Genomic DNA, 23,172 nt, shown 5'->3' on the forward strand with positions numbered 1-23,172 from the left:
AAAACTACCAGAAAACTCTGTTTGGAAATAAAGCAGTTTGTGTCCTACACTCTATGGGTCAAAGAAGAAAACACAATAGAAAATTTAAAATGTTTTAAGCTGAAACATAATGAAAGTAAGATGTATCGTAATTTGTCTAATGCATCTAAAGCTGTTTATAGAGAACAAATTTTACCTTTAATTACATGTATTAGAACAATAGAAAGGTTGAAAATCAGTGCTCTAACTCAAGAGACTATAAAAAGCCAGCAATTTAAATGCAAAAAGTACAAGGAGCTATTAAAAACAAGGTCAGAAATCAATAAAATGGAAAGCAAACATACATTACAGAAAATCAACAAAGTGAAAGTTTGGTTTTTTAAAAAGATTAATAAAATGAATGTACCCTGAATAAGACTGATTTTAAACAGAGGTTAACACATGAATACCAGCATTAGGAATGAAACAGATTAAATATATAATAATATTATATTATGTTTATATATAATCCTAAAGTTATTTTAAAAACAAGAGAGAGGTATTATAAATGTCTTTATGTCAATATATGTGAAACATTTGATACAATAGATACATTCCTTGAAAAGCACAATATGGCTGGGTGCAGTGGCTCGTGCCTGTAATCTCAGCACTTCAAGAGGCCGCCGTAAGTAGATCACCTGAGGTCAGGAGTTTGAGACCAGCCTGGCCAACATGGTGAAACCCCATCTCTACTGAAAAATAGAAGTGATAATCGTGGGCATTCTCGCCATGTTCCGAACCTCAGGTTCGTTGTTGGTGTTTTGTAGTTAAGCTTTATTAGACTAAAGACATTCCCCTTTCTTCTCATTTTGAGAGTTTTTAGCCATGAATTATTGAATTTAATCAAATACTTATTCTATGTCTACTAAGATGAAAATACAAAATGCTAAATACAAAAAATTACTACTAAAAATACAAAATTGCAACAAAAATTACTATTAAAAATACAAAAATTAGCTGGACGTAGTGGCATGTGTCTGTAATCGCAGCTACTCGGGATGCTGAAGCACCAGAATTGCTTGAACCGGGGATGTGGAGGTTGCCGTGAGCCACGATTACGCCACCGCGTGATAGAGCAAGACACTGTTTCAAAGAAAAAAAAAGAGAGAGAGGAAACCTTTAGAATGTCTTGTAATGTACATCTGTGAACAAGATACTGTCTCAACTTTTGTTAGACTTAAATCATCTTTATTTTTCACCAGCAGAATAGGTTAGGGCCCATCTTAATGGTCTCATTTAAACTCAATCACTTCTTTAAAGGTTCAATCTCCACATACAGTCACATTCTGAGGTACTGGTGGTTAGGAGTTCAACATGTAAATTTTGAGGGGACGCAATTCAGCCTATAACACCTTCGGACAAGACAGGCAAACAGTATGCAAAAATGGCTTCATTGCTGAAATCCTAAAGCGTTAGGGAAGAACTAATATAATATACATACTCTTTTGGAAAATAGAAAAAATGAAAACTCTTCACAATTCATTTTATAAGGCCAGCATAATCTTCATACTAGAACCTGACAAGGAATTACTAAAGAAGAAATTACTAGTCAATCTTTGGGTTAAACATTCTAGATATAAAACCACTAAACACGGTAAGAGGAATCAGACCCAGTAATACGCAGAAAGAACAGTCAAATGTTAAGCTGTAATATGTGTTTCAGTAACATGAAATTTTTTAATATCAAAAAAATCATTTTAAATTTACTACAAAGTATAAAAGAAAAAAACCAATGATCATATCAGTAGATGCAGTAAAAGTATTTGATAAAATTCAACACTACATTGGTTAAAAAAAAGAAAAAAGCAATCTAAGTATAAAAAGGAAATTTCTTAATCCCATAGTACATATATACAAAATCCTACCTTCTTTTTTTTTTTTTTTTTTAGACAGGAGTCTTGCTCTGTCACTGGGCTGAAGTGTAGTGGCGCAACCTTGGCTCACTGCAGCCTCCACCTCCCTGGTTCAAGGGATTCTCCTGCCTCAGCCTCCCAAATAGCTGGTATTACAGATGCACACCACCACACCCAGCTAATTTTTGTATTTTTAGTAGAGATGGGGGTTTCACCATTCTGGCCAGGATGGTTTTGATCTCCTGACCTCGTGATCTGCACACCTCGGCCTCCTAAAGTGTTGAGATAACAGGTGTGAGCCACCGTACCTGGCCCCAAATCCTACATTTAATATCCTATGTATAGTAAATATTTAACACTTTTCACAGATACTGAGATCAAGACAAGCATGACCACTGTCACTACTGCTATTCAGCATTGTATTGGGGATCTTAGGCCATTAAATAAGACGAAATATTAAAAGATATTAAGATTGACAATGAAGAAATAGGACTGCCACCATTTGCAGATAATGTAATTATGTACTTGAAAAAATCTCTAAAATCTACAAATTACTAGAATTATTAAGTGAAAATAAGTTTGCTGGGTACACAAACCAATATTCAAATATATGTTATATGTATATATATTTTGAGAAAACAGACAATGAATTTTTAAAATGTCATTTACAATATCAAGAAAACAATAATCTAATAATAAATACAATAATAAATGTCATAAAATATGTAAGAGTGGTACATTCCTAGCTACAAATCACTGTGCACAGATTTTTTAAAATATCAAAATAAATGAAGGGATATAACATATTCATTGATTGAAAGGCTCAGATTCAATTTAATTGAAATAAAATTTGAAACAGAACTTTAGGTAGAATTGACAGGTTGCTTCTAAATCACATGTCCAAGTGGAAAGGAAGTCTTGCAGAGGAAGAGGAAATCTGAAGGACTTTCACTACCACATAACAAGATTTATTTTATTCTGAAGATACACTGATTAAGAAAGTGTTACTGACATAAAGATAAAGAGACCAGTGAAACAAAATGGATCTGCCCATGTGAAACCACATACGATGCAATTCAGTAAAAGATAGATTTTTCCAAAGGTGGTGCTGAATCAACTGGATATACAAAGGAAGACAATGTGAGCACTGATATTTTTCCTTAAACTATTCCGTAAACAAATTCAAGATGGATTAGAGATTCAAATGTTCAAGTTTAAACAATAAAAGTTATAAAGGAAAACAATAAACGATCTTCATCAACTTTGGGTTGGCAAATACTTCCTATTTAATAAGCACAAAAAGCAATAACTATAAATATTTTATATTTAATTTATTTTAGATTTCAGAACTTCAGTCATCCAAAAACACCATCAACAATGTAAAAATGCAAAGCACAGAATAGAAGAAGAAATTTGTGATACATATTTATGATAAAGGACTCACATCTAGTGTGATAGTTAATATTGAGCATCAACTTGATTGGATTGAAGGATGCAATATTGATCCTGGATGTCGCTGTAAGGGTGTTGGAAAGGAGATTAACATTTGAGTCAGTGGGCTGGGGAAAGCAGACCCACCCTTAATTGGGTGGGCACCATCTAATCAGCCACCAGCGAATATAAAGCAGGCAGAAAAACTTAAAGGGACTATACGGGACTAGCCTCTCAGCCCACATCTTTCTCCTGTGCTGGATGCTTCTACCCTCTAACATCAGACTCCAGGTCTTTCAGTTTCGGTACTGGCTCTCCTTGTTCCTCAGCTTGCAGACAGCCTATTGTGGGACCTTGTGATCATTTAAGTTAATACTTAATAAACCCTCCTTTATATTTGTGTATGTCTTATTAGTTATGTCCCTCTAAGAGAACCCTGACTAATACATCTAGACTATATTAAGAATTCCTTAAAATCAATTAAGAAAAAAAAGACTACAGGCCATAAAACAAATGGTGGAGTCTGCATAGAGTCTCGTGGGGAAATGCCTGATAAGCTGGTTGATAGGGCTTTGCGTCAGGAGAATAGGGTCTGAAGGCAGGGAACCTAGGCCGTTTCACACAGATCTCCTAGAACAAAACTGAAAGGAAAACCCAAACCCTCCATGCCTAAGTGACAAAAGGACCAGGACTAATTCCCTTTGCAAACCCCCTGCAACCAATCAGACTGATTGCAGGCCAGTTTTTGCTTACATAGAAGTGCAACTTTGTAACTTCACCTTAGCCTCTGATTGGTTGCTTTTTGCAACCAATCAGATGTTTGCACAGGAGTGTGACCTTTGTAACTCCACTTGGTTGCTTTCTGCAACCAGTCAGACTGATTGCAGGCCCTCACTTCATTAACATGAGGTGAGCACCAAGTGGCCAATGGGAAACTTCTAGCAGGTATTTGGACCCAAGAAGATTCTGTATCTGGGCCCCTGAGCCACCACTGGGGCTGCTTCCACACTGTGGAGTGTACTTTCATTTTCAGTAAATCTGTTTTTGTTATTTTGTTGCTTCATTCTTAGTTTGTTTTGCTGTGCATTTTGTCCAATTCTTTGTTCAAAACAAAACACCAAGAACCTGGATAACTTGCAGTCAAGACCCTCTATTAGTAACAGTTTGGCTGTGTCCCCACCCAAATCTCATCTTGAATTGCAGCTCCCATAATTCCCACGTATTGTGGGAGGGGCCCCTTGGGAGAAAACTGAATCATGGGGGCGGTTTCCACCATACTGTCCTTGTGGTAGTGAATGAGTCTCACAAGATCTGATGGTTTTATAAAGGGAAACCCTTTAGCTTGGTTTTTCATTCTCTCTTGTCTGCCGCCATGTACAAAATGCCTTTTACCTTCCACCATGATTGTGAGACCTCCCTAGCCATGTGGAACTGTGAGTTCATTAAATCTCTTTTTCTTTATAAATTACCCAGTCTCAAGTATGTCTTTGCCAGCTACATGAAAATGGACTAATACACTAGCCTCTTAACACCAGGGTCCTCTTTCATGGACAGTGAAAGCTCCCCCTCAGTGCAATACTAACTTATTATTTTTTTAATCCTCTGGGAAGCCCCTCTGTTTTGGCAGAACATTTCAGCTTCAACATCTGTACAGGGCATATATAGCAGATTGGCAGTAACCACTCATTTCCATCTCCTTCAAGTGAGTCTTTCTAGACTAAAGGCTAGAAAGAACAACATTTCTCCAACTCTTGCAGTTAGGGTTCTGGGTGTTATTTACGCTTTGCCTCAGGATTTTCAAATATGGAAAGAAGGAGCGTTCTGTTTCTTTTGTTTTGTGCTCACAAGCATTGTCATGGACTCATTGGGATTATCTGCAGAGGAATGCCATGTAAGGAGCAGCAGTTTTTTCATTCACATCTGGGAGGCATGCTGTGCTCTGCAATATGTGATTCTGAAAGTATGGTTCCCAGACCAGCAGCAACAGAATTTGGCAAGTTGTTTAGAAATGTAAATTGCTTTTGACTGCTCTGTGTTTTCTTGGAGTCTGTAGTTGTCTGTTTGGCATCCCTTGATCAGAGGGGCCAAACTATAGCCAGAGTTATTTACATCTCCTGCTATCCAGAGCCCATACTTTGAATAACCTTTTTAATCTAACTCTCACACACTAAGCCAATATTTCCCCTGTGCTAAATCAACCAAGGGCCAAATATCAGACAACCACGGACAGCTTCTATACCCAAAGCCTGCCAGAATTATTCAAACTAGCCAATTCTAAACTGTTCACCCTGATCTGCCCTGCCTTTCCCATGGAAACCGCATCAAAGCCTGTAATTTATGCCTTCCTTCCTATCCTTTCTGCCTCCTGGGTGACACTGGCACTTCCCACTGTGGCCCTGCATGGTGTGCTATGCCTCTCGTTTCTAGGGAAACTGTGAATAACATTATGATTTCCTTTCAATGGCATTGACCTCTCTGTGTCTTCACTCTGTCATCTTTATAAGTTAAGACCTGGGCACAAATCAGACAGACCTGCTTTCTATCATGATAAATTAGATGTCATGCCAGATTTTGAGAACTGCTGCCCTATAGGGAACACCAGTGTTGCAGAACCTCCTGACTGCCAGCCTACAGTTGCCTGAAATTAATAATTCTAGTGGAAGCGTCTTGATTTCCTACTTTCTTGATTGTGGGAACAACAACACCCTCGATGGAGACTATTTCTTTGAAGTTATTTTGGCAACAATTCCTGCAGAATTGAGTTAGTACTGATACCTTTCTCCATCCCTCTCTTCTAACAATTTTTTAAGCCTCTATATTCTTTATTAATGCACTTTTATTTAAAATAGCTTGAGAGGTTTTGATTCTAAGGTACTTTTTAAGAAAAATATTATTTGTCCAGGCTCACGCCTATAATCCAAGCACTTTGGGAGGCTGAGGTGGGTGGATCACCTGAGGTCAGGAATCTGAGACCAGCCTGGCCAACATGGCGAAACCTCGCCTCTACTAAAAATACAAAAATTAACTGGGCGTGGTGGTACATGCCTGTAAGAGGCAGAAGAATCCTTTGAACCCAGGAGGCAGAGATCACACTAGTACACTCCAGCCTGGGCAACAGAGCAAGACTCCATCTCAAATAAAATAAAACTAATAAATAAATAAATTTAATTTATTTAATTTTTTGTAGGGATGGGAGTCTTGCTCTGTTGCCCAGGCTCTTGCTCAGGTTGGTCTGGGACTCCTGGCCTCAAGTGATCTTCCCACCTTGGCCTCCCAAAGTGCTGGGATTACATACATGAGCCACCACAGCTTGCCTAAGTAAACTTCTAATATAATATAACACATATAATATAACACAATATTGATGCAGAAACATATATAAATCATAGTTATACAGTTCAATAAATTTTCACAAAGTGAACACACCTATGAACCCAGAACTCAGAGTAATACAACCATTCCCAGGATCTCTATCAAGTCTCTTCATGGCCTTTCTGAGTGTGACAGTCACCTTCCTGATTTCTAACACCACAGATTTGTTGAGCTTGTTTTGAGCTACAGTATATATAAACAAAAGCATGTATGGCTTTGTGTATGGCATCACTTCAATATGTTTGTGAGATTCTTCCAATTTGTGTGTAATTGAAAATTCTATATCCCTATTGCTCTACAATTCCTTTGTATGAAAAACAACTGTTTATGTTTTCTATTGATGATGGACTTTGGACTGTTTTTGGGACTAAAATGTCTAGAATAGTTTTGTTTCCTACAAGTGAACTCTGATTCATTTGTTTTACCTGAATCTATTCTGCCCTGCTTTGGTCCACATATATGAATGAGGAGAAATTTTTAAAAAAAGATTGGAGCCATCACAAATCTCTGTTCATTTTATTCTAAATAAAACAAGAATTGATTCAATAAATTCAGTGCATATTAATATTAATCACAGAAAAGTTCCTTTTTTGCTGATTTGTTTAAGCGTGAAAAGTCTGTTATTTCTTCAGGATTTAATTCCCTTCAAACTAGAGTTCTGAAGAAATTTGATTAAAATGTTATATGCTTGTTAAAATGTGTAGACCAAATAAAAGGGATATGCTATGACTATGGAAACACTTCTATCACAACTGACATTTTCCTTTAAATTTGTTTTTAGTCATTTCATAACTTGACATGATTTTTAAAGGAGGTTTATGTGACTGATACTCATTTTAACAAGAAAGTGTAAATAACAGACTGCTCAGTTAAATATGGAATCTGGTTCTCTTACTCCAAACTCAGCTTAATACTCCCCTCAGAAGAGACTCCCTTTGGTTAAACCGTGGGATTTCTTAGAGATTATGTTATTACTATTTCCATAGAAAAGCAGTATTTCTTCGCTCCCCCTCACCCTGCCTTCACTCTTTACCCCTCCTCTCATTAGTTTAGATGTCACAATAGACCCCTCTGTTACCATTCTCGTCTCCTCTTCTGCCCACTCTGCCTTTTCTCCTCTTCCTCGACTTCTCTTTCTTCTTTAGAAAATTAGATTAAAACTCTCTAAGCAGGGTAGACAGATCACTCTCAGGTCTTAGGAAAACACTGTTACTGAGATACTAAGGTCGAAATGTAAGAGGGAGAAAAAGAAAACCTGCTGGCTTGATTAAATTTAGAGCAACGTGGGAAGACCCCGCGTCAGCCAAAACTCAAACCAAATTCCGAGCCTAAAAGGCTTAACATGTCACAACGAAGGGACACAGAGGAGACTTTTCCACATAATTTTTCGCTCCCTTCACCTACGACACAAATCAGGGGAAGCGATTCCGTGCCTGGACTGCCCTACAAACACTGTCATTCACCGAGGAGCTTAGGGCCCCGAGAAGTCCGAACATCCCGGATTACAGGAGAGTTGGTCAGGACTCCCCGTGGGAACCGGCTGGGTTTGGTGCCAGCTGCGGCGAGTACAGAAACCTGGCCGGCCCGGAGCAGGCAGGCGCTCGCTGGGTGTTTTTCAACTGCGTGGATATTTCCTGGAAATGTTAATGCTTATGCGATGAGGTCTCTCTCTAATTGCAGTGCTCTCAATTACTAAGAATAACCTGACTTCTTTTCCTCGAACTCTCATTTCACCTGAGCGTTTCCAGCAAGCTCACCAAAGACAGAAGTTTGCACACATCACCTAACACGTGATTCCACCAATATATCAAGGTCGGAGGCTTTGCAGCTGTAGTCGTGGCCGAGTGGTTAAGGCGATGGACTAGAAATCCATTGGGGTCTCCCCGCGCAGGTTCGAATCCTGCCGACTACGAGATGAAGCAATATTTTCTATAAGCAAAACGCAGGTCTTGGTGTTGCTGCCTCTTCTTCTGTCTTCGAACCCCCTGCCTCGGATTTTCTTCATGTAATTGCACCTGTGGAGAAAAGAAATATTTGTATTCACAAGGTATCTCTCATCTTTGTGTTCACAAATATGTCTCACTTGGAATAGTAGGGCTGGGCACGGTGGCTCATGCCTATAATCTCAGCACTTTGGGAGATGGAGGTTGGTGGATAGCATGAGGCCAGTTGAGACCAGCCTGGCCAACATGGCAAAACCCCATCTCTGCATTTTCCAGACTAGATGGCTTCATTGGTAGATTCTATCAAAACTTTAAAGAGGAAATATCACGTCTACATAAACTTTTCCAGAAAAAAGTAGAGAACTCTTTCCTACTCATTTTATAAAATGAATATTAGTTGATATCAAAACTTGCGGGGGGGGGAGAAGGTGAAGGGAAACAAAGAACAGAAATGTCTTTATTTCCGCTGAACTGTACACTTAAAAATGGTAAATATGGTAAATTATACATGTATATTTTACCTCAATAAAATAAGCTACTGTAAAAAATAAAAAATAAAATAGCCCTGCCTCAGCAAAAGCAAAGCGAAAAAACACCAGATCACAGTTTGAGAGAGAAAAAAAAAAATACAGACCAATGTTCCTCATGAAAATAGGTGTAAAAAATTCTTAAAAAATGTCAGCAAATTGATTCAGCAATTTTTAAAAAGGATGCTATGCTGTGACCAGTGGGATTTATCCCTTGAATGCTGAGGGGACTGTGCCTTTCTGTTCTTAAACGTGTCATTTTCCATCTCTATAAGGAAAGAGTAATAGATGCAGAGTAAGATTCCTTGATATCAATACTCGGTAGCCCTGTGAATGTAAAAACTTCTCTTACCTGAACATTTTTCTTTTTGTAAAAGTGGGTGGCAGCACCTCATGGAACTGTTCTGAGAGTTAAATGAGGTCATGAAGGCATTGTCTAAAATGTGAAATTTAGAATAGTTAGATAGTAGCATTATTTTCACTTGATCTTAGCCAAAGGGATGAGAAGTGATAGTAGCGTTATTTACACTGGTTCAGTATCCATGTCACACCACTCCTTATTTCTTCAGGCAGATAACAAGTTATTGCAATCATCTTGTAGTCTTAAGGAAGCATGGGAACACTTTAAATACAAATACAAATAAATACATATACTTCGCCTGAAAATTTGAAAGAGAGAAGAGCTGAAAGAAGAAACCAATGAGGAGCTGTGATTCCAGCACCTCAGATAAATTAGCATTAACTTTTTGTTCTTACACAGTTTTTTGATGCATTAAGTATGCAATGGCATATTTTAGCCTTTTTCCATTTTAAATTTTCCTATTACATAAATAATGCGGAGATTGTTTTTATGACAAATATAAAGAATACAAAAGTAATCAAAATCTGTATTTTAATCTCTCACTTACATTCCAGTTTGCTCTTTTGTTAGATTGGTGAGCGTCCATTTGGATATTTTTAATGGACTAATTTGGGGCTTCATTCTTTATATATAGAGCTATTTATGTTTGCTATTTTGTGTATTAAAGTTTACACACATTTTCCAAGTAAAACGATAAGAATCTAATTCTTTAACAGCTGCATGGCACCCTGTGATAGGAGTGCATCACACCATTCCCTTACATTGGAACCATGTAAATCATGGAAATCACCAGCTGTTTTTGCCCTGCTTCCACTTTGATCAAAGTGCTGATTTCATAAAAGTTAGGCAGTCTTCCATTCAGTCTTCAACTACCTACGAGTGTCCAGAACTATTGGAAGATGGGCTGTCCAAAGGCATTGGATGAGTGGGGCCATAAGTTAGGGTCTCATCCAGTGCTCTTATCCAGGTGGCACAGGAGGTTGACTTTTTTTTTTTTTTTTAACCAAACTGTCGTTGTACCTGAAAGTTTGCGTTCCAATCACAAAACCAATTTTCTTGTACCTAGACAGTATTTATGCTGATTTGCATTCCTTCACGGCTATAATGTGACAAAAAGGGTAATAAGGCCATGTAGTCGTGGCCGAGTGGTTAAGGCGATGGACTAGAAATCCATTGGGGTCTCCCCGCGCAGGTTCGAATCCTGCCGACTACGGATTCCTGGTTTTAGATAATAGGAAAAGTTTGGAAGAAAGTAATTTAAATCCACTTACCTGGTGCGACCTGAACTTGTTTGGTACTTTCGCGATCCCGAAACCTCCCAACAATGGAGGTTAGAAGTTACTGAATACCCACCACTTTCATTAAGATTATGGATCCCTTAATAAGTAGATCCCTAATCATTTTCCCTTTAGCAGAACCTCCGCACGGTTCTCTGCTCTCCAAACCCTCTTGAAGCCTGTACTTGTTACAAGTCTTGATAGCGCTTTCCTCTTCGTGGAAATTTAGTCATAGTCAGAGGGTCTAAGTCTTTGGTCAATTATCAGTTTCTGTGGAATCAGTGGTTCAGCTGCTTGGTAGCCCGGTCTCGCTGCTTGCAAGTGACTAGAAATACTGTCAGATATCGACACCATCACAATCAAAAGAGCAGGCTGTCCTGACAGACCCGGTCGTTCCGGCTCAGGTGGCAGGTTAAGGTGTAAATTCGCCAAGTATAATCGATGTAGTAGAATGCAAAGCGGACTTTAAAAACGTGGACAAGAGTACTTGAGTTTATTAGAGGTGATCAAAGCCATTGCAGTACAGTTCTTCCTTGCTAGTTTAGTGGTGAGTATCCTCGCCTGTCACGCAGGAGACAGGGGTTGGATTCCGCGACGGGGAGAGGGGAGAGGCCGCTTTTGCTTTTTCCGCTCCTACCTGGCTCTGGGGGCGGAGCTGCGGTGGGACCCACCTGCCAGTCCTCCTTAACTGCTATGGACCCTCTTGACTTCCCTCACTCGTGAGACCAGCAGCTCTGATTTAAAAAAGCCAGTCAATTCTGAAACCTCAAAGCCACAGTTATTTTAAGGCCCAAGGATAGATTCAATGACACAAAATTTACAATACTCATTAAAAGTTAATGAGAATACAGTTGTCTAGCACCTGCCTCTTATTTGCATGGTCAAAAAGATCACGTAGATGTCCAAGTCCTCCATCCTTCTAGACATCAAATCCTGGAATGAAGATACTGACACGGCCCAGCTGGGGGCTTGTGTGTGCTCCAGCTGCACTGGCTGGCCTGCGTGACTCCAAACTGTAGAATCCACAAGATGTTGGTCAAATATATGGGGGAAGATGACAAAGTGGCCACAAACTTCTGCTTTCAGCAATATCTGAAGCTTCAGGCCATGTGTTAGCCAAAGTATGTCAGATTTAAAATAAAAATTGAGCTTCCTGAAAGGGGGAAAATACTGTTAAAAAGCCATAGCAATCAGGACAGTGTGATGCTTGTGCAGGGTGTGTAAATTGATTCAATCATTTCAGAGAACGACTTAGCATTACATACTAAAGCTTGAATGTGTATACATGTATTGTGACTCTGCAATTCCACCCATAAGTATATCTCTCCAACAAAAATATTTGTTTATATTTGCTGAAATATATGCACAGGTATATTCATTGCAGCAGTAGTTATCATAGCCAATCTGGAAACAGTCCAAATGCCTCTGTAGATGCGCTGAGCTTTAAGAAGTGCCTTGACATCGGGGCTGATTTCAAAGAGTGCAGATAGTGGAAAGCTGCCTGTCAGAACAAGAGCAAGCGCATTTAGGGGTTGCTAAGACAGAGGGAACTCAGAATAAAAGTGGCCAAGAGGGGTGAGAACATTGCTGTATCTGGCACCAGGGTGGCTTCTCTTTTGTTCCATTCCTTCCACCTCCTAGCCTTTCTCCTCTCTTCCATTTTTCTTGTTTTTCCACCTTTTCTGCTCCTCCCTAGACCTTTTCTTCCCAACTTTCTTCTGTATGAGAACCAAAGTACTGAGTCTCTGAAGTTACGTATCGTTTCCTGAATCTACTGTAAAGCCCAGATTGGTGTTCTCGGTCTTTGAATGTGTTAGAGAAGATAGGAAGAACCGACTGGGGCCAGAGAACTTCACCTGGAATTTTCCAAACTAAAGACATTTAACACAATCAATAGACTAAAACTAATAAGGGCGTGGCAGGCAGAGGTTAGCTTTAACATCCACTTCCTGTGTTTTAACAAACCTTTCCCATTCTTGGGCTCTCGAATTTTCAGGCGGAGAAGATATAATGAATGTGGTACTGTCTATAAACCAACCATTTGTATGTTATTATTGCTGCAAAACAGGTAATGCCTTATTGCTGTTGAATGACAGTCCTCAAACTTGGGCTAACAAAACAGTTAATACACATGAGGCAAAACCCTCACACCCCAGACCAGCAACTTAGACTCGATGGAATCTGACTTCGATTTTGAGAGCTTGTAGGTGAGGAAAAGAGAATTGCCTTCCTCAAATCAAGATTAACATTAGGTGGTGTTCACAGCACAATAGATTATCTCTTATGAATGTTGTTAACTTTGGAGACGCGGTTGTCTTCAATGTTGGAGAAGGTTAATGAACTCAGAGAAAGGTAAACTATAGTGATGACGACAGCTAGAATGCAGAGCACCACACACGGTTGCCAAAGGAGATGACACAACTATAATCGAGGAGACTCAGTTGCCTCAGGGTGCAATGAGAAGGAAACTGTTTGGGATAAGTCAGGCTAAAACCATAGCGGGCAGGATTTGAACCTGTGTGGGGGAATCCCAACAGAGATCAAGTCCATTGCCTTAACCACTCAACCACAACTACACACCTGTAGATTGTTCTTGGTTAAAGCTTTTGAAGACGTGAGCAGTGTGCCGTTGCCAGGTAGAACAGTAAGTAGATACTACAGTAAAAGCTGTTTTGGTGCGTGGTTACTAAGTCTAGTAACAAAGAATTTTCTAGGTATGTTAAGACCTTCCAGCTTTTAGATGAAATAAGTCATCCATAGTAAACCGCAATTCAGTTGAGAAAAGTGGAGTTCAAAGGAGCATTCCAAGACGAGAGATTTGGATTTTCTCTGCCTCTAGAAGGCCACTTGCTAGTCACGGTTGATGCACTGTGCACAGGTATTTGTGAGAAACCAGCAGAAGGGGAGTTTGGAGCTGAGGGTCTGATCCTAGTTGCTTCAGATCCTCAAATGACAATGGCCCAGGAAACCTGCTAGAGCAGATTTGAAGGAATTATGACCTTGGAGTCATTCGCTTTTGCTTTCAGTATTGAATGCTAAACCAGAAAGATCTTCAACAGCTTTGAATTGCTTTGTCCTTTCTCTGTCTTAAATAACTCGTTGAAACCCAATTTGAGCAGGGGTGCTGGATGAGAAGGGGCAGGGAAGACCTAGCCCTCGCGAACCCTCTAAAGAAAAAGTCGGTGTGAAGGTCTTCATCCTCTCAGGAGAAACGAACTCCTTTTCACTTCCCCAGGGAAGGAAGCAGGCAGTCCCAGAAGCCAGGGGAATGTGGAGAAGTTTAGATAACATGTTTTCCAAAATTTTCCAGTTTGCGAACATTCTGTGTCCCTTCTAACACAAAAGAGCTTGTGAATGCCACACTGAATCTAGCTGTATTCATGGCCTTGTTTTCCTCCTGGGCTTGAAGACTGTTGGTTCGGGGAAACACTACAGAACCAGGCTTGGCTTTTATTGTTGTTTATTCTTTAATGGGGAATCTCAGGAATTACAGCTTTTGAGTTCTGGGAATCGAAGTGCTTGGCCGAAGTACCACCAAGTAGATTCAGACAGACTTTCAGACACAAACGGGAGAATTCCTTTTACATCTGAGACCGTCGCACACGCTTGCACATACAGTTCTCGCACATTCATTTTTGTTTAGAGCAGACAGAAAGACAGTAGCTTCTGAAGTGAAATGCATTGTGCTGCCCAGAAAGACATGTTGAAATCCTAGCCTGTGGTACCTGTGAGTGTGCCCTATTTGAAAACAGTCTTTGCTGATTTAATCAAGTTAAGAGGACGTCATGCTGCATTCAGATAGGCTCTAAATCCAGTCATCCAGCGCCTGCTGTCCTGATAGGAAGTGGAAAAATTAGAGACACAGACACACAGTCACCAGGACAAAAGCCATGTTGAGAGGGAGGCAGAGACTGGAGTGACACGGTTACAAACCAAGGATTTTCTTCAACCACCAGGAGCTAGGAAAGAGGCCTCAGATTCTCCCACAGAGCCTCCAGAAAACAACCAACCCAGCCAACATCTTGACTTTAGATTTCTGGCTTCTAGAGCTGTGAGAGAATGCATCTGTCTTAGGGCAGTCTTAGGAAACTAATCAGCTCCCTTAGCTGTGTTCTTGGAACAAGATCCTTGCTGTTGCCTCCCTGTCACTTCCCCGTTCCACCAGGAAGCTCACGTAACGTGACTCACTTCATCCTGAAGAAAACTCACTTAGGGGAATAATCCAAACTGAAAGAAATCATTTATGTGCAAAGATACTTGTGATATTTTTAGTTATAATGATGAAATAATTAAAAGAACAGACATTTCCAACAATGGGAGGGGAGATGATTATGTAACATATGTTATGTTACTACAAAGCCAATAAAAACACTATTTTGCAACTCTTACTGGTGAATAGCAAAAATAAACAAACAATATTTTTCAAAAGATCCTGATAGTTCAGGTAAGAAGCATGTGCTATAATCTTAAATGAAAAGAACAGAATTTTAAAAATGCATATATTGTATAACCTCATGTAAAATTTTTGCATTATACATATTTGGGAGATGTGGGAGAATACACCAATGCATTACTAGTTGTTTCTGGGTTGTAGGATCATAGGGGGTATTTTTCTACCATATGAAGCAAACATTATTATTTAGGTTTAAAAATAAAGGGACAGGCCAGGCGCGGTGGCTCATGCCTGTAATCCCAGCACTTTGGGAGGTTGAGGAGGGCTGATTACCTGAGGTTGGGAGTTCAAGAACAGCCTAACCAACATGGAGAAACCGCATCTCTGCTTAAAATACAAAATTAGCCAGACATGATGGTGCATGCCTATAAATCCCAGCTACTCGAGAGGCTGAGTCAGGAGAATCACTTGAATCCAGGAGGTGGAGGTTCCAGTGAGCCGAGATCATGCCATTGCACTCTAGCCTGGGCAACAAGAGCAAAACTCCGCCTCAAAAACAAACAAATAAACAAAAAAACCGAAGGGGCAGAAATCGTGTTTTATTGAGGGAACAAGGAAAAAGAAGTCCCTAGATACAAGCACTTTTATGTTACTCAGTGGTCAAACATTTGGCTCAAGTGGTCACATTGTTCAAGGGGATTCCTGGTTAAAATGGTGGGGAAACCCAGGACTTTATTTTTGCTTTCTTAAGATGCCCATAAGTTGACAATAAAAGCAATTCAAAAATGTGTGAACCTACAATGATGAAGAGAGCATGAGAGCAAATAACAGAGAGTAAAAAACATTGTTTGCTTCCCAAATTAAGTAATTTGATGCAGTGGAGATTTATCTCTTACCCATGTAACAGTCATTGCAGATTTTTGTGTCAGCAAAGAAAGAGGAAACTGTTTTTTGTCCTTGTGTTGGTTCAAGGCTCCAGGCCCCTTCCACCTTATGCATCTATTATCCCCTAGAGCTTGGGAAAATGCACACTTCTTAAAGGCCTGTGGAAAAACATGCCTAATCATATGGCCTCATGGAGGTATAAGGAGTCTTGGTAAGTACAGACTTTGGCTGGGTAGCTTATTCCCACATGTAACACTGTACTATGGAAGAGGAGACATGAATTTAGGTGGATACCACAGTTATCAACAAAATTTTGGGAGACAGCAGAGAGTTGAATGAATAGTAATTGAAATGGAGTGGATCAAGCTGAAACCTAACTGTTTGCGAGGTGGGAGGCCAACAATAATAAAGTTGGTATTGCAGATTCTTGGAAAGGCTTACGAGTTGCGAGAACCATTAACCTCAGGCTCATTCGGCCGTACCGCCCCTCCTTCACAGATGGGGAAGATGGGCGGTGTATTTTGGGAAAGGAAAAGGCTCCAGAGATGCTCTTGACTTAAGGATACCAAGTATAATTGAAATTGGGAGTGAAGCGCATGTGGAAAACTGGGAGATGGACACCTGAGCTCCCTTTCTGTTTCAGAAGAAATGGATAGCTAGGCTGTCGCTACCTCTAGCCCTAAACATGCAGAAGACTGAGCCTGAAAGACCCTGCTCCTCAAGGAAACAGACCATCATAAGAAAACTGACCCATAGATATGGACATATCAAGGGTCTGGATTGAAATGACTCATGCACATTCTAAAATGAGGCCTATTTATTGGCATACCGTGCCCATAGTACCAATTAGGTTTTGGGCAATTAGGCTTTTACAGATTACTGAAGCTAGTAATCCGCACTACCCTTGAGCTTGACGGGAGGTACGACGGAGCTGCAGCTCTTTGGAGAGGGCTATGTAGAGAGGCTTCCTGGCAGATGCTGGGACATTTCCTGGGGTGTTCAGACTGCAGCCAACAGAACCAAAGGATAAACATACCAGCCTCACCTTTCAGTCACAATCAGTCGTGTTTATGAGGTGTCAGGCATGGTTCAAAGTTCTCATTGAATTCTTTCAATAACACATAAGTGTTCTTTTATTCCAGTTTGACAGTTGAGGAAACTGAAACACAGATTAAGTTCCTTGCCCAGTCATAGAACTAGGAGTGAAAAGCAACTGGACAGTTGACACTAGTAACCCTAAATTCAGTCTAGAGAGAGTTTGAACAGGAAAATGCTGTGCTTCTTTGTTTATCTTATGATTTTATTTATATGAAAGATCCAGAATAGAGCCATCCATTGTGACGGTGCACAGACTGGGGTGGTTGCCAAGGGTTGCAGGGGAGGGAGGAAGGGGAGAAACTGTTTAATGAGTAAGGGGTTTTACCCTGGAGGGATGGAAATGTTTTGGAACTAGATAGAGGTGGTACTTACACAACACTGTGAATGTAGTGAAGGATATTGAATTGTTCACTTTAAAATGATTAATTGTGAAAAACAAAACAAAACAAAACAAAACAGAAAACACTGTCTCCCTTAGCTCTCCTGAACAAATGCAGTGTTAACCCGCTGCGTACAAGTGCTGAGGCATCAGCCTAAATCGTGGTTCCCAGTCAGCGGTGGCTTTGCTCCCAGAGGACATCTGACAGTGTCTGGAGACATTTGTGACTGTCATAACAGGAGGGAGGATACTACTGAGCTTAGTAGGCTGGGGCCAGGGATGCCACTGAACGTCCCGCAATGCACAGGACGGCCCCCACCGCAGAGTGACCTGGGCTAACATTCCAGTGCTACTGAGTGCCAAGACTTAAAAACCCTGGGCTAGACGATCAGGCGCTGAGGGCGAGAGGGGAATAAGGACCCGAGGTGTAAACCGACCAAGAGAGCTCCCTTCTGTCACCCGGGAAAGAGGCTGAGCGGGGGAAGGCAGGAGACTGGCTCTCCCTTTCTTTCTCTGAATACCCTGAAAATCGGGGCAGCCTCGGAGGTCCGCGGTGAAAGTCGGATCCTGGTGTGGAAATGGCTGGGAGGGGCGGCCTTATGTTCCTTCTCAAGCTCACAGTTGCTCTTCTTTCTTTGCTCAGACGCTTTTCTGCTGCAGACTGCCCTTCCCGACGAGAACACACTCAGCCAGTGTGTAGAGCGGTCCTGCCCCGACGCTGCGAAGCAGTGTGCAGAGCTGTCATGAGGATTCCGCGCACAGCTCCAGTGCCCCATGTGCAATGGCGAGAGGCCTTCGCAAAGGCGTCTAGACTGACGATGTAGAGGAATCTGCGGCCAGAAAGCACTGCACGCTGCCCAAGACAGTCCACAGACATCGCAGCTGCCTGGGAGTCACGAAACTCTCCCAACAAGTTCCCGCTGCTCCGTCCCACGCTCGGCCCCAGCGGCCCCGGGACGGCGCCCTCCCACTCCCCAGACCCCGGTCCTCCTGTCCCCCGGTCCCTGGCCCCGTTACCCCACACAGCCCGCGAGTTAGCCCTGACACGCCCAGTCCCCTGCTACTTTGTGTTGATTAAAACAAAAAAAAAAAAAAAAAAGGCCTTGCCAATCCGTTTGGCTTATAAAAGAATGTATTGTGCATATTTATTATAATGATAATAATGATGTGAGAAATAATTTGGGAGAATGGGGTACGAAATCAGCTACAGTCATGAGAGTTGCACCTGGAAGAGACTGCCTCTCTGGTGCTCAGACCTTGAGAATTAGTCCTTAATGAATAAATGGATATAGTGCATTTTTGAAGGGTACACTTTCCTTGTTTGAACATGATAGAATCAGCACTCAGCAGAAACCAGTAAAATTCTCCATAACAAGTTATCTCAGTAGAGGTCCAATTACCCTGTGATAAATATGCCCCTGTTCGTCTCCCCACTGTCCGACCTGCGTATGTCTGCATCAGGTATCCCCAAACTGCACTGTCAGGAATATACACCCCAAGAGCCCTCTGAGAACTGGTTTAACTAGTATTTTGGCTTGTTATGGGTGCACCTGTGACCTAATTTACAAGACCTAGATTAATGAAATGTTCATCCACAATTAAAAGATCATTTTACTTCAGTAGTATGATGCTCAATTTCTACTTATAGAATTCATTTTTTATTAGTTAAAAATTATGCTAGATGACATAGAAATATCAAATGCAGAGAATTCTTAGCTTGAGAACCATTGACCTCGAGTGTTTCATGAACACCTTAGGAGAGTTTTCAAAATGGTATATGTGCATATCTCGGGGCATCTTTCTGAGAAAGGGGTTTCCTAGATTTTGGTCTGGACCTGGAGTCCAGACCAAAACAATATTGTACAAATCTTTGCTCTACTGACTTCTTGACATTGGGAATTTGAGGGAGAGGAATTTTCCATCAGCATTTTGTTTTTTTGGGAAATAAATGACTCTAAGCAAACATGATGATTAATTCCCAAATCAATTCCCAAGGACTGGTACCAGCAGCACCTGGTGCAGAACCAACTTCAGTATGGCAGGGAATGCAAAAATGTTCAGTTAATACTGAGGGCAAAAGGTCAATAGGAATCTCCTAAGCTCCCCACAGTCACTTCTGTCGCTCCCTGGTGTTTACAGTTCAAAGCAGATACTCGCTCCTAAAGCAAACAACCTTGACGCCCTGGCCTGATCCATGGTCTCAGTCTATGGTTCAACTTTTTCTCAGCTCTTCTTTTACTTCCGCTATGGTATTGCCACCCAGACAACCAGTCCACAGACTGTGCCCCTGTCTTGCATCTTATAGTATGTGAAAAGGTTTGGGCCAACGCTGTCTTCTAAATACCATCTTCAATCCCTGGCTAAACTCAAATATCCAGCTTCTTTGAGCGTCTCAGTTTATCTAGGCTGTCAGCTTCCAGTCAGCTGCAGTTTCCCCTAACTGTCTCTGTGTGGGTGTTATTTTATTCACAGTTTTTAGCCACGATCCCATCACTACAAACTGAAATCTCCACGGGCAGGGCTGGTGCTTAGGGTCCTGCTCAATTCTGTGCCCATAACAGTAAGGACAGCAGTGGGTATGGCATGAAAATTTGTCCTTCCTATTTCCAAGTCGGTATACTCCCAGGTCAGCTGTAGGCTGTGCAGGCTGCATCACTAGGTCTGATAATGTGGCTCATTAAGCAAAAAGATGGGAGAATTGTACCAATGCACATTGTAAGCCAGAGTTCCGAATTCACTTTGAAGAAATAACTTCATTTGGTCTCATTTTTGTTCTTAGTCCCATGAGCAATGGTTTCCATTCAATTGGGAAGATAGAAAGGAGAGTTCTCATGTATCCCCACACTCGGTTTCCCTTATTATTAAAATCTTACATTGGCATGCTACATCTGTTACAAATAATTAACAAATATTTATAGACTATTATTAACTAAAATGAATATGTTATTTAGATTTCCTTCATTTTTACTTAATTTCCTTTCTCAGTTCCAGGATTCTATTCATAATTCCATGTTATTTTTAGTCACCATGACTCCTTAGTCTCTCTTGCTGCGGCAGTCCTTGATTTTGATGACGTTGACAGTTTTGGTGAGGATTGGTCAGGTAAATTTTGTAGAATGTCCTTAACTAGGATTTGTCTGATATTTTCCTCATTATTAGATTGGAGTTAGGGGTTCGAGGGAGCAAGACCACAGAGGTAGTTTTTTTGTTTGTTTGTTTTGAGACAGAGTCTCCCTCTGTCACCCAGGCTGGAGCGCAGTGGCACCATCTTGGCTGTCTGCAACCTCCGCCTCCTGGGTTCAAGTGATTCTCCTGCCTCACCTCCTGAGTAGCTGGGATTATGGGTATCTGTTGCCACACCTGGCTAATTTTTGTATTTTTAGTAGAGATGGGGTTTCACCATGTTGGCCAGGCTGGTCTTGAACTCCTGGCCTCAAGTGATCCTCCTGCCTCAACCTTGCAAAGTGCTGGGATTACAGGCATGAACCACCATGCTTGGCCTAAAGTGCCATTTTTATGACATTATATGAAAGCTATATACGATCCACATGGCTTAGCACTGCTGGTGTAGTGCTTTTCTGATTTATTCACTGCTTACGTCCCCACACTTTTTCATACTGTACTCTGTAGAGAATTACTATACAGAGACCACATGAAGGGGTGGAGTTATTTGGAATTATTCTGCTCAGGAGAGTCCCTGAAAAACTGAGATTGGTTGCACATCAGGGAAGTTGTAGGAATTGGTTTGAAATCTTCTATTTATTGTCATTTAAATTGTTTCAGCTTTGACTATTACAGGTGATATTTTTACCTTTTTTTTTTTTTTTTTCCAGAGAGCACAGAACTTGGTACAAGCCCTAGCCCTTAGAAATGGTCGTCTTAAATTTATTACATGGACTTCAGTTTTTCAAAAGCCTGCAGAGGGCTAGATTTGTATTGAAAATGCTTAGGATCCTCAAGCTTCTTGTTCACGAGGCTCCTGGAAACCACCTTTAGTTACCCCGTTTGGCAAGAGGGTTTCATTCTGTCTTGACCTCTGGTAGTGAGTGAATCAGAATGCCATGGGGCTGAGAGAAGATGGATTGGATGAGATGTGTAGGGATGTTCTCCTTGCCACTGTACAGCGGCCACTGCAGCTCATACCGCAGAGCACTCGGCCCCACGGGCGGGGCCCGTTTTAACCTGGTAGTGACAGTGCCTCCTCATTTAAGCCGGAAGGATTTTTGTCTGTTATGTCCAGACATCTGTATGCAACAAAGCCATTTTGGCAGATGCCAATACCTCTCATGTGATCTTGTTGGGAAGGTTCATATCCTATCACCTGCGATTGTTGACTCTTAAAGACCCTCTGCCTCCTTCCTCAGTATTTCTGTTTGACAATATAAGGTCGCTTTTGTCTCCTGCAATGTACAGTCCTGGACAAGTCACGTCCCGGTCTTGGCATCAGTAAAATTTTACTGCTGAATAATTTGGGAGAGGCTCATAGTTACTCCCAATGAAAAAGACCAACTCAAAGCTTTATAGGTGAGAAACTAATTACAAAATCCTGCTTTGCAAATAGTGGAGCTTTTATGGTGCTTTACCCGTTGGTGTCCACGAGGTGGCGCCTTCCCGGAAGGCACGAAGCATCTTCCGGTGTCCTGCGCGTCTTTTACCCCCCGCAACGCCACAGCCGGGACTAGTACACACGCTGCCTCCACTGAAGTCATCCACAGTTTACGTGTCACGAAATGGAACTTCCAAAAGTGTTCCTAGCGTTAGGCGCAGAGAACGCGAGACAAAGGCTCGGGAGGCGGCGAGCCTGGCGGATCCTCCAATGGCGCCACCTGTCAGCGCGGCTGGGCTAGTGCCCTCCCCCTGCGTGGGGGCAGCGGGCTGAGCGCGGCGGAACCCTGGTTGGGGAGCCCGCGGGCTGCAGAGCAAGGCAGGGGGACGCCAAGGGCCTGGGAGGTACGGACCTACCTTTTCTGCCCCTAGAAACCGATTTGCTCTTAGATTTTTCAGAAGAGCCTTGTGCGAAACGAAAAGGGAACTTGTGGCACGGCGGCAGATAATGAACATTGGAGTAGAAACTCAGGTTTTTAAAGGGAACGTACTCTTGATTGCAGAAATGAAGATATATTTCATCAGGAAGGAGTGCTGGCGGGCATTGCCAATACGAGGTTCCATGGTGTAATGGTTAGCACTCTGGACTCTGAATCCAGCGATCCGAGTTCAAATCTCGGTGGAACCTGAGGTTTTTTTTCTTCTTGCTTCCTCACTTTTTCTTTCTAAAATTAATTTCCCCTTTAGAAATGATTGGCAGGGAATCTCCAGTTCATATGAACCCAGAGTATGATGCGGGCTGTGTGGGCCCCGCTGACTCCCTGTTCCATGTTCAGAACAGGAGATCATTCCTCATACCTCCTTCCTTTTACTCCCCTCCTTACCACCTCCTAACAGATATTCTGATGCCCGAAATAATTTGAGTTGCGTTAAACTTTTTATTTGATTTATTGCTTTATCAAATGCAGTGAATTCACTTCAGAGGACAAAAAGGACTCAACAGATTTGAAGGAGAAGAACGATACTTCTATGTATCTTTTTGCCCAGAGAGAATGAGGCTTTATAATGCCTTTTAGATGCAATCACTCGA

The 23,172-nt window shown here is 41.5% G+C and overlaps 1 protein-coding gene and 3 non-coding genes across 4 annotated transcripts in view; all 4 read left to right on the forward strand.

The window, feature by feature from the left end:
• ZNF391 (zinc finger protein 391) overlaps positions 1-18,515 on the forward strand; it is a 98,804-nt gene extending 80,289 nt beyond the window's left edge. Inside the window, exon 5 of the transcript XR_002477812.2 lies at positions 18,181-18,515. The gene's annotated coding sequence lies outside the window, so the exon portion shown is untranslated. The remainder of the gene's footprint in view (positions 1-18,180) is intronic.
• TRNAS-AGA (transfer RNA serine (anticodon AGA)) lies at positions 8,505-8,586 on the forward strand. Its single transcript has one exon. It is a non-coding gene; the product is annotated as a tRNA-Ser (tRNA).
• Positions 10,637-10,718, forward strand: TRNAS-AGA (transfer RNA serine (anticodon AGA)). The gene has a single exon. It is a non-coding gene; the product is annotated as a tRNA-Ser (tRNA).
• Positions 18,516-22,698: 4,183 nt separating the features above from the next.
• Positions 22,699-22,770, forward strand: TRNAQ-CUG (transfer RNA glutamine (anticodon CUG)). The gene has a single exon. It is a non-coding gene; the product is annotated as a tRNA-Gln (tRNA).
• Positions 22,771-23,172: the final 402 nt, after the last annotated feature.

This window comes from Aotus nancymaae, unplaced genomic scaffold (genome assembly GCF_030222135.1).
Source record: "Aotus nancymaae isolate 86718 unplaced genomic scaffold, 86718_ANA_hifiasm-v0.15.2.pri h1tg000051l, whole genome shotgun sequence".
NCBI classification, from domain to species: domain Eukaryota; kingdom Metazoa; phylum Chordata; class Mammalia; order Primates; family Aotidae; genus Aotus; species Aotus nancymaae.